A 12,182-nucleotide genomic window follows, 5' to 3' on the forward strand; every position below is an offset into this window, starting at 1 on the left:
TCATTTACAACATTAACAATTTCGACACTGTATTTCTGATCAATTTAATGTTATTTTAATGGATAAAAAATTTGCTTTTCTTTCAAAAACAAGGACATTTCTAAGTGACCCCAAACTTCTGAACAGTAGTGTATATTATTCATTCTTTTGTACTTTTTACCCCTTTTCTTCCCAATTTTGTGATATCCAACTGCTTCTTGACACACTGCTTGCTTAACCCGAAAGCCAGACACACCAATGTGTCAGAGGAAACACTGTACAGCTGGTACGATGACCACCGAAATGAGAATAGGTAAGAAATCTACTCTCACTAGAAAATTGCAGTACTGCATATCAATACAGTACTCAATGAGTACAGTAGTACAGTATTGCCTGTGGACTGTTCTGTAGGACTATAAAAATAAAGTATGTTTCAAGCATTTGGGAAATGTATTCCTACTTTGTATTTACAGTATTTTACTATTTGTTTGGCAGAACTGAAAGATTACCAACACAAGGTGGTCGGGAACGTGTTCTGTCTCCTGAACAGGAAACTGAAATCATGAACATGGTCCTAGAAAATAACGCCATAACATTACGGCAAATACAAAGACAAATAATAGAAAACAATGAGATATTTCAAAATATTGATAGGGTAAGCTTATCAACACTGGACCGTGTCTTGCGCAGAAATAATCTCAGGATGAAGCAGGTCTATAGGGTGCCATTTGAACGCAATTCAGAAAGAGTCAAAGAATTGCGATATAACTATGTGCAAGTGAGTCCTGTACAATCCCACAATTGATGCATACTCTCAACATTGTATAAATTATACATATTTCAGTATTGTAATCATAATGATTGTGCTTCACAATAGTGACCACTCCATGTCTATTTCTGATATTGTCATGTGTGTTTCAGAGAGTCCTTGAGCTAGAGGTGGCTGCAGTGGAGCACCAGTTCATCTTCATTGATGAGGTTGGATTCAACCTCACAAAAAGACCAAAGAGGGGAAGGAATATCATCGGCCAGCGTGCCATTGTTCAAGTCCCTGGCCAGCGCAGAGGGAACATCACAATGTGTGCAGCGATTACCCACCACGGCGTCATCCATCACCATGCTACCCTTGGCCCCTACAACACCGCCCATCTGATCACATTCCTGGACACCCTACACAACACACTCATTCCACCAGATCAGGTAGATGGCCCAGAGCAGCTCAGGTACGTTGTCATTTGGGACAAGGTAAGTTTCCACAGGGCTGCTCTGGTTCGTAACTGGTTCACTGCCCACCCACGCTTTTTAGTTGTTTATCTCCCTCCATATTCTCCATTCCTCAATCCTATTGAGGAATTCTTTTCTGCCTGGAGATGGAAAGTGTATGACCGAAATCCACAAACACGTATACCTCTTCTCCAAGCTATGGAAGACGCATGTGGAGATATAGCAGCTGATGCTTTTCATGGCTGGAATCGCCATGCTAGGCGATATTTCCCCCGCTGCTTGGCCAGGGAAAACATTGCTTGTGATGTGGCCAGACCGCAACAGAAGAGAGGATGCAGCATAGTTTTATTTTATTTTAATTTTTTTACTGTAACTGTATACATTAAATTCTTCTGTTTTGTATGTAGACCACTGTATGTGCAACTTTGTGTTGGTTGGGAATGGGATGTATACTGTGTACATTGTTTTTGTGGGAAAAATAAAATATATTTGTTACCGTGTATTTGTGTGTTCTGAGTATAAAAACAATATTCTCAAATATTTTACAACACACTTATGTATGTACTGTCTGTAGTACTGTCTGTAGCAACACTGAACCAAAAAAGGCCTAAGTCATTATGATGAATGGAGAAGAAGAGTTTTCCATTCATCATAGTGTTTTACATTGAGCACATCAGTGTTCAACTGATTCTTATAAATGTCTATTCATATGATGGTTTGTGTGTCATTTGAAAACAAAATATCATTTTGATAAGAAATAACATTTTTTTGAATGTAAAGTTTCATTTTGCTGGAGAATTGAGGGGTTTTGCCCATTGTGTGTGTGTTTTTTGATTTGTGTGTAGAGTTCTGAAAATATGAGGCATGCTTTCAGAAAATGTGTGTAAACAATCGAAAAAAACTGTAATATGGGCTATTTTTTGCACTTTTCTGGGTTGCTTGATTGTTTTTAATGCTTTACTGGGAAGCTTATCAGAGGTAGACTTACTCATGTTATTTACATTGGAGCTGATGAGGGTGAGCTGCATAAAGTGGTCTTCCTGCTATTGCACACCGCCTCAGTGCTAACAGTGTAACTCTGGTTTATAGGCTCATGATTACTGCCTACAATAGCTGGAGGATAAACATATGTATTCGGTGCAATTAGGGGGTACATAAATTAAATGGCTTACATTGTGTTTGCCAATGCCCCTAAGATCATGTACATTTGATGCAGCATTATGACGACTCATTGTCACAATGGTAGGGTTAATAACTGAGCTGGTCTTGGATCATTTACCAGTCATTGTTTCAATGCAGCCTTGAAATGCGTGGACAGAGTCCAGGAGCCAAGATGATTTGGATGGACTCTGTCATTCCTGTAGAGTATCTTGTCAGGGCAGGTGTATGCAGTTGTCACGACTCCCACCGAAGGTGGTGCCCCCTCCTGCTCGGGTGGCGCTCGGCGGTCGTCGTCACCGGCCTACTAGCTGCCACTGATTCCTTTTTTGTTTCCCCCTTTCTGTTATTGTTTGCACCTGTCCGTAGTTGGGTTGATTAGCGGGGCTATATGAGCTAGCTGGCCTGCCTGCTCTTTGTGCGGGATTGTTTCCTCTGTGTGTTGCTTGGGTAAGCGCTGTTTGTATTTTGCGCTAGTGCATCGTGTTGCGCTCACTGTATTTTGTCCACTGTATTTTGTTTCATTTTGTGTGCGCTAAGTTCGCATGTTGGGTTGGCAGGGGTTTTGCTTTTCGAGCATTAAAAGCTATAACCCTTCTCGCTGCTTCCTGCGTCTGTTTCCTCCTCCACTACGCCCGAGCCTTACAGCAGTAAAAAGTACATTATTTTCTATAGGAATGTAGTGGAGTAAAAGTTGTCAAAAATATCAATGGTAAAGTACAGATACCCCAAAAAACTACTTAATTAAGTAAAACTACTTTAAAGTACTACTTGAGTACTTTACACCACTGTTTACAATGTACTCTGCTGTTGTGAATTGATGAAAAATGTTACTTTATGTGATCGTCATGATTACTTGTCACTTGGGTGTAACGGTTGATGTACTGTATGTTTGCACATGTTTATATTGATATATGTTTGAAAATGTTGATTTACTGTATGTTTGCATATGTTCTTACGTTGGCAGCACGTTGAAAGTAATTTTGCACTAGCTGTTTTCTATAAAGAAAAACATACACTACCGTTCAAAAGTTTGGGGTCACTTCAAAATGTCCTTGTTTTTTAAAGAAAAAAAAAAATGTGTCCATTAAAATAACATTAAATTGATGAGAAATACAGTGTCGACATTGTTAATGTTGTAAATGACTATTGTAGCTGGAAACAGCAGATTGTTTATGGAATATATACATAGGTGTACAGAGGCCCATTATCAGCAACCATCAATCAAGTGTTCCAATGGCACGTTGTGTTAGCTAATCCAAGTTTATTATTTTAAAAGGCTAATTGATCATTAGAAAACAATTTTGCAATTATGTTAACACAGCTGAAAACTGTTGTCCTGATTAAATAATCAATAAAACTGGCCTTTTTTAGACTAGTTGAGTATCTGGAGCATCAGCATTTGTGGGTTCAATTACAGGCTCAAAATGGTAGAAACAAGGGCCTTTCTTCTGAAACTCGTCAGTCTGTTCTTGTTCTGAGAAATGAAGGCTATTCCATGCGAGAAATTGCCAAGAAACTGAAGATCTCGAACAACGCTGTGTACTACTCTCTTCCCAGAACAGAGCAAACTGGCTCTAACCAGAAAAGAAAGAGGAGTGGGAGGCCCCGGTGCACAACTGAGCAAGAGGACAAGTACATCAGAGTGTCTAGTTTAAGAAACAGACGCCTCACAAGTCCTCAACTGGCAGCTTCATTAAATAGTACCCACAAAACACCAGTCTCAACGTCAACAGTGAAGAGGCGATGTTGGCCTTCTAGGCAGAGTTGCAAAGAAAAAGCCATATCTCAGACTGTCCAATAAAAATAAAATATTTAGATGGGAAAAAGAACACAGACACTGGACAGAGGAACTCTGCCTAGAAGGCCAGCATCGCGGAGTCGACTCTTCACTGTTGACGTTGAGACTGGTGTTTTGCTGGTACTAGTTAATGAAGCTGCCAGTATTTTGTTTGGCCTATGCCACCGAGAGTAATGGGCGTGTGGAAAGAAATGGGCATATCTCATGGGGGTGTCCTGATTTTGTTATGGGATTTCCCTGCCCGCCCGGAACCCCAGTAACTCAATCCGCATTTATGAATTTTAAAACAACAGGTGCAAACTCTGTACATGTTCAAATGTTTAGTAAATCAAACACCTCTAACTTTATCCCTTGTAATAAAGTGTGAGATTTGTGAAACAGAAACAGTGGGTTATCCTCACCCTGTCAGCTGCACTTTCAGAAACACTCCAACTACTGAGAAAAATGGTTTCTGGTTACCATGGCACCATATTCTCTCATAACTGTGATGATGGAACATCTGAATATGTCCTGAATGGATGGTTTGATATGGCTCAGTTGAACAGAACATTTGTTTAAAGAGTAGTTAGCCCGGCTTCAGGTGAAATAACACATAGATGGTATCACAGTTAGATGCAGGACATTATGTTTGTTATTGTAGATCGCCAGCTCTTTGAACTGCCTGATTTATGCACATGAGATTATATGATCTAGTGAGCCATGTTCTCCTCAGGGTTGACTTATGATGAGGCATCACAGCATGTCACCCTGCTGGACCCTCAGAGATCACCTACACCTCCCAACACTGAGGTCAGCTTCAAATGTTTTGTTTTCTCCTGAGACTTCATTCCTACAGAGAAAGAGAGAGAATAGACAGAGGTGGGAAGGAAGAGTTGAGCTGCTACAGGAGGACTTTGGGTTATCCATTTCAGTGTTTGGATCCAATTTAAAAAAGCAAACATTAACTGGCAACCCACGTCCATCTACCACCTTAGCCAGGGTTATACTTAGAAAATTGCACACTTCCCTGCCAAACCCCTCTGACACTGCCCTTTTCAAAGTATCAGGGAAAGATGTGACGGTGAGGCAAAAGGAGAGGGCTCCCATCACACTTTGATCAAACACAAGACCGACATGATAGGTACTCTGCTGTCTTATTTACTTTACCCTGTTGTTTACAGTGCAGTAGAGAGAGATGGCCTCTTTGCCAAACCAGTGATGCAATGTCGGCTCATTCAATCTTTAAATTGTGGTTTGTAAAATGAGCAAACAGGCCTTGTGAAACCAATGATGTATATAAACCCTGGGATGGTTATGCTATCTTTTGGCCATTGAGAGGCTTTGAAGCTGCCAGTCGGCCATATTGGCACTCCAGTCCTCCATAGGAATGAATGGAATTCTACAGTATTTCAATGAAATGTTTCAAGGACAAAATTACATGTATTTTTGTTGTTGTAGTGGGGACAGTAACATTAGTCATCTCTAAAAATGATACTTCAAGGAAAATGTTTTTATATATTTATTTATTTTCATGTTTGGCTCACATAACATAATTTAAAAGTATGCAATAAAGTGTCTAATATAATAAAATGTGGGAAAAATGAATATAGACATTAAGAAATGCATTTCTATAGCTTCCCCAAAAAATGTACAATGGTGGGGGAGCGCCAAGATGGAGGCACGGTGGCTTCAACAGCCACGTGCTGTCATCTAGTGTGTATATATAAATATGTAACGCCCTGGCCATAGAGAGGGGTTTTTGTTCTTTATTTTGGTTAGGCCAGGGTGTTACATTGGGTGGGCGTTCTATGTGCATTTTTCTATGTTGGTTTGTTTAATTGATTTTGGCCGTGTGGCTTCCAATCAGGCACAGCTGTAGAGTGTTGTTGCTGATTGGGAGTCACACATAAGTGCCTGTTTTTCCGTTGGGGTTTTGTGGGTAATTGTATCTGTTGTGTGGTTTGCACCTGACAGGACTGTTTGGCTGTCGGTTTTCTTGTTTTGTATAGTGTTCTTTCTGTTATTAAATTCAATGATGAACACTAACTCCGCTGCGCCTTGGTCTACTCTCTCTCCTGACAGCCGTTACAAAATACTGTAATTTCTGGACTAATTTCTGCAACTTTTTCCCCACGCTTTGAACCTCGCGGCTTAAACAATGACGCGGCTAATATATGGATTTTTCCCGCTTTCAAAAAACACATTCTGTGACGTGCTCAGTTTTTTGGCGGCGTGAAGCTTTCATTAGACCAATGAAATTGCCGAATGGGTTAAGGTCAAACAACTTTTCTGTTTACTGTTTCGATTAAATCGAGCGCTCTCAAACTTCCCATCATTCTGATTACGGTAGTCATTTTGTCACCCTCATCATGGCAAAGACACGGAGAAATGCATATGATGCAGCTTTCAAATTGAAGGCGATTGATCTGGCTGTTGGAAAAGGAAATAGAGCTGCTGCGCGGGAGCTTGGTCTTAATGAGTCGATGATAAGACGTTGGAAACAGCAGCGTGAGGAATTGACTCAGTGCAAAAAGACAACTAAAGCTTACTGCTAATTTTTTTAAATTTTTTGTTACAAGCCGTGTTTCGTTAAAGCCTATTTATTTTTGTTTCAAGCCGTGTTTCGTTAAAGCCTGTGTAAAGTTAATTTGTTTCAATGTACCGGTAGGCACCTGCGGCTTATAGACATGTGCGGCTTATTTATGTTCAAAATAATACTTTTTTTAAAATTCAGTGGGTGCGGCTTATATTCAGGTGCGCTCAATAGTCCGGAAATTACGGTAATTGCGTGAAACTCTCCAGGCAATGCTATTATCTTCTTGCCCGAGATGAGTAAATGTTTGACTAATTGTGTGTCGCTCACACACACACTGACACCCATGCATTCATGCTACACACACACACATCACGACTGCTGCTACCAGACTCTTATTTACTATTGCAAATACTGCACAATTTAAGCACTTGTCCCCCAATTCCCCCTTCCCTGATACACGTGTAAATATTCTACTATAAATTGTACCTTCCTGTATTATACTTATGCTAAAATGTTTAATCTATTCTACTGAGCCATATCTTGTATTATTTTGTATTGTTGTTGCATTGTTGAGGAGAAACCTGGAAGTAAGCATTTATTTGGACTGTGTATACCATGTGTATCCTGTACATGCAACAACTTTTTTTTTTACTTACGTGTGAAATGGTTCTCTTTCTTTCTTGTTCTATGCCTTTGATTCTCTACTTTCTCTCTTGTTGCAGTTCACTATTTACAACAGACATGATGAAACAAGAGCCAAATGCACAATGGCCACTTACGCAAAGGATCAGATAAGTGTCAACAACAAACAAACAATCCAGCTGAATCTGATACCATACTATCTCGAACCCTTATCCACAGAAGCAAGAAATGGTTCATACTGTATGTAGTCCCTGCTGGCCACATAGGCTTGATACATTAGACAAGAGCACTATTGAGACCAGTAATCATTCATGAAGCCCGGGCTTGCACTAAATCTGTAAAGATGTTGGGTTTGCTCTTGACCTGACTTGATATAGTTTGTAGACTTAGAATGTGAACTGAGAGAGGGAAATCAAACACACAGGGAAATCAATCAGATTGTTACAGAAATTTAAACCTATTTGACATATTGGGAAAACAAAATCAAAGATAAACTCAATTGATAAAATTTGATCATATTACTCCAGTGCTAGCCTCCCTACACTGGCTTCCTGTTAAGGCAAGGGCTGATTTCAAGGTTTTACTGCTAACCTACAAAGCATTACATGGGCTTGCTCCTACCTATCTTTCCGATTTGGTCCTGCCGTACATACCTACACGTACGCTACGGTCACAAGACGCAGGCCTCCTAATTGTCCCTAGAATTTCTAAGCAAACGGCTGGAGGTAGGGCTTTCTCCTATAGAGCTCCATTTTTATGGAATGGTCTGCCTACCAATGTGAGAGACGCAGACTCAGTCTCAACTTTTAAGTCTTTACTGAAGACTTATCTCTTCAGTAGGTCCTATGATTAAGTATAGTCTGGCCCAGGAGTGTGAAGGTGAACGGAAAGGCTGGAGCAACGAACCGCCCTTGCTGTCTCTGCCTTGCCGGTTCCCCTCTTTCCACTGGGATTCTCTGCCTCTAACCCTTTTACAGGGGCTGAGTCACTGGCCTACTGGTGTTCTTCCATGCCGTCCATGGTATGGGGTGCGTCACATGAGTGGGCTGAGTCATTGACGTGGTCTTCCTGTCTGGGTTGGTGCCCCCGCCTTGGGTTGTGCCATGGCGGAGATCGTTGTGGGCTATACTCGGCCTTGTCTTAGGACGGTAAGTTGGTGGTTGGAGACATCCCTCTAGTGGTGTGGGGGCTGTGCTTTGGCAAAGTGGGTGGGGTTATATCCTGCCTGTTTGGCCCTGTCCGGGGGTATCATCGGATGGGGCCACAGTGTCTTCTGATCCCTCCTGTCTCAGCCTCCAGTATTTATGCTGCAGTAGTTTATGTGTCGGGGGGCTAGGGTCAGTCTGTTACATCTGGAGTATTTCTCTTGTCTTATCCGGTGTCCTGTGTGTATTTAAATATGCTCTCTCTAATTCTCTCTTTCTCTCTTTCTGTCTTTCTCTCGGAGGACCTGAGCCCTAGGACCATGCCTCAGGACTACCTGGTATGATGACTCCTTGCTGTCCCCAGTCCACCTGACCGTGCTGCTGCTCCAGTTTCAACTGTTCTGCCTGCAGCTATGGAACCCTGACCTGTTCACCGGACGTGCTTGTTGCACCCTCGACAACTACTATGATTATTATTATTTGACCATGCTGGTCATTTATGAACATTTTAACATTTTAACATTTTGACCATGTTCTGTTATAATATCCACCCTGCACAGCCAGAAGAGGACTGGCCACCCCTCATAGCCTGGTTCCTCTCTAGGTTTCTTCCTAGGTTTTTGGCCTTTCTAGGGAGTTTTTCCTAGGGAGTTTTTCCTAGCCACCGTGCTTCTTTCACATGCTTTGCTTGCTGTTTGGGGTTTTAGGCTGGGTTTCTGTACAGCACTTTGAGAATATCAGCTGATGTACGAAGGGCTATATAAAAATAAATTTGATTTGATTTGATTTGAATTGCCATTTGGCCTTAAATAGACATTACCAATTGGCAGAATATCTCTACTCTGTCAAAGATACAAAACAGAGACAGAACCTGACCAAATGCAGGCTCAGTTAACACCAATTGGCTGCAGAAAAAGGGAGACGAAAAGACTTGGCTACCCAAAGAGGAACGTGCATGTGGTCACTGCATGACCCGTACGGACTCGGGAGAGGTGAAGGTCAAGAGTCGTGCGTCCTCCGAAACACAACTCAACCAAGCCACACTGCTTCTTGACATAATGCCCACTTAACCCGGAAGCCAACCGCACTAATGTTTAGGAGGAAACACCGTACATCTGGCAACTGTGTGAGCGTGCACTGCGCCCGGCCTGCCACAGGAGTCGCTAGTGCACGATGGGACAAGGACATCTGGGCCAATTGTGCACCGCCCCATGGGTCTCCTGGTCGCGGCCGGCTGAGACAGAGCCTGGACTCGAACCCAGAATCTGTAGTGGCACAGCTAGCACTGCGATGCAGTGTCTTAGACCACTGTGCCACTCATGAGGCCTCATTGCCATGTCTAAGGACATTGTTAGTCACTGGAAGTTTACTGACGTGATTAATGTACAGTAAGTGTTTGTCTAAGTACGTTCAATAGATATACAACTCTTCACTACAAATAAATGTATACCTTAGATCTGAAGTTTTCTGACAATAAGCCATTCATCCTGCACAGGTTAAAACTGTCTTTCTATGTCGTCTGCTTATGGTCCATTGTGGAATTGGTTTGCCCTTGTCTGATTGTCTTATTGTGAGGCTGAGGGATTTGTAAGGGACAGCCCTGGGATTCCGAGTGGTCGGCAGTGGGGGCAGATCAGGACAGCTCTGTTCCGGTTAATCAAATGGATGAGAGGGGACAGTACCAATACACACTTAGCATAGGCTACATGTCCTGCATCCTGTGGTTGGAAATCTAGACTAGCAAAGGGTTTAGTAGTAGGCGCCCCCACCCCCCTCCAAAAAAAGATTTAAAAAATAAGAGTAACACATCAGTGTTTTAGTTGAAACGGGATAGTCTGTATTAAGGATGTCCCAGGTAAACGGCATCATTCCTTAAATTGACCTCCTCAGTTTTGATACATTTTACATGTTAATATGTTTCATCTAAAAAGTTATATTCCTGATGCACAGGAGATAGTGAAGACCAATAAGTTATGAAGACTGTGGACGTCCAGAGTAAAGATTCAAATTGACAGAAACATATAGTAATTGATTTCCTGTCACATGTTGCTACTTCCATGTGGTTGACCTGGATGATGGAAGATGTCATGTGTGTTTGGGTAGTATGGACATGCGTAGTCGCATACCATCGGGTGCTGTTCCTATAAGAGGATTTTCATGACGGGGTACCTAGTAAGGCTCTGGTGGTAAGCCCTCGTCCATCAAGGTCATTTGTATCCTTAGTCCACTTTAGAGCCGTGCTCATCCGGTAGTCTGCGTCACATTTTTAGAAAAACATGTTCCTCTTCTAATTTATGTGGATATAGTGACAAAATGATGCTATTATAACCCTCTAAATTGACAAAACTGTCTGGTTTCTACTATCACACATGACATAGGTACCATCAGCTGGTACGTCTTCATACTGATGCAGCAGAAGCCCCAAAGTAGTACCGTATGGGGAGGTGGACAATCATTCCTGTCATGATGACAAGAGCATGCTATGTATGGAAGCTGAGAGCAGATCTGTAATGCTCTAGCACTCTCTGGTGGAAGTAACTGTCCAACAGTTTAGGCTGTAAGATTGAGTAAAGCAAAACATGAAAACTGCTAGATATTATTTTCAAACAAGCTACTTACTACAAATAACGCCAGCCTCATTATGGAGAGAAGTATACATACATAATGCCCAGGGCCTGGTTCCATAAAACAACTTAAGTACATTTTCCCCTTATCATTTTCCGTCAAGTTTCCTTAACTTTAAGTCAGTTACACAAAATATTTTAAGGCGGATTTCTCACTTAAATTAGGTGAAAAAGTTAAGGGTGTCTATGAGGTCCCTTATGTGCTTCATTCAGTATGGATATCAATGTAAACAGCATTTGTGGAGGTGAATGTTGCTTTCCTCTGTTCTTTTTGCAAAAGGAAAACATCAACCAGCTAGCTAACTGTTACTTCAGCTAAACAATAGATGGTGCACAATCAATATATACATAATTGTGCACAATCCATGGCTACAAAACTAGCTAGCTACCTTCTCTGTAAGTTAGCTTGACATGCTATAATAAAAAACAACTAACTAAAATAAGCGTTTTATTATCTTCGGAATCGATTTGTTTCTCCTGTCTTGAATGTAGAAGAAATAATTTGCAATCTCCCAAAATAAATGCAATCTCTTTGATGAGCTGTTCAGTCAGTGAATCAGGTCTCCATGGTAACTAGAGACTCTTTCTACCTGTATACATGCCTTCAAACTACCATAAAACCCCTTAAGTATACCCTTACTTAAAACATTTGTGGGGCTCTTTGCAACACCCTTAAACAATTCCCTTATGTAAGGGGAAATTATTTCTTAAGATAAATCCATAAGGGAAACACAAGATGTTTTCTGTCTGAGTTCTGTTCTCTCCCATTGCTAACGTTTGCTTCAAAGCTGATATAATATTTACATTGTCTACGGCAATGCTTGCCAAATAAAGGAGCAATGGCACTTATGTGTGCACACATTTCCTTGAGAGGGAATAGGGATGATGAATAATGGATTCAATCACTTTCACACCTCACTTCAAACATGAAGCTTTGGGTTTACAGTATTTATGCCATTGTACTGGTTAAATATGCCTGCAGAAACCAATGTTAATTATCCATGATGAATGGCATGCATCCATTGCACTGGTCTCATGGTATGATTATTTTTATTTATTATAGAAACAGGTGAACAGTAGGCCTATTTTAATAA

This window comes from Salmo salar, chromosome 13 (genome assembly GCF_965601325.2).
Source record: "Salmo salar chromosome 13, fSalSal1, whole genome shotgun sequence".
Lineage (NCBI taxonomy): Eukaryota > Metazoa > Chordata > Actinopteri > Salmoniformes > Salmonidae > Salmo > Salmo salar.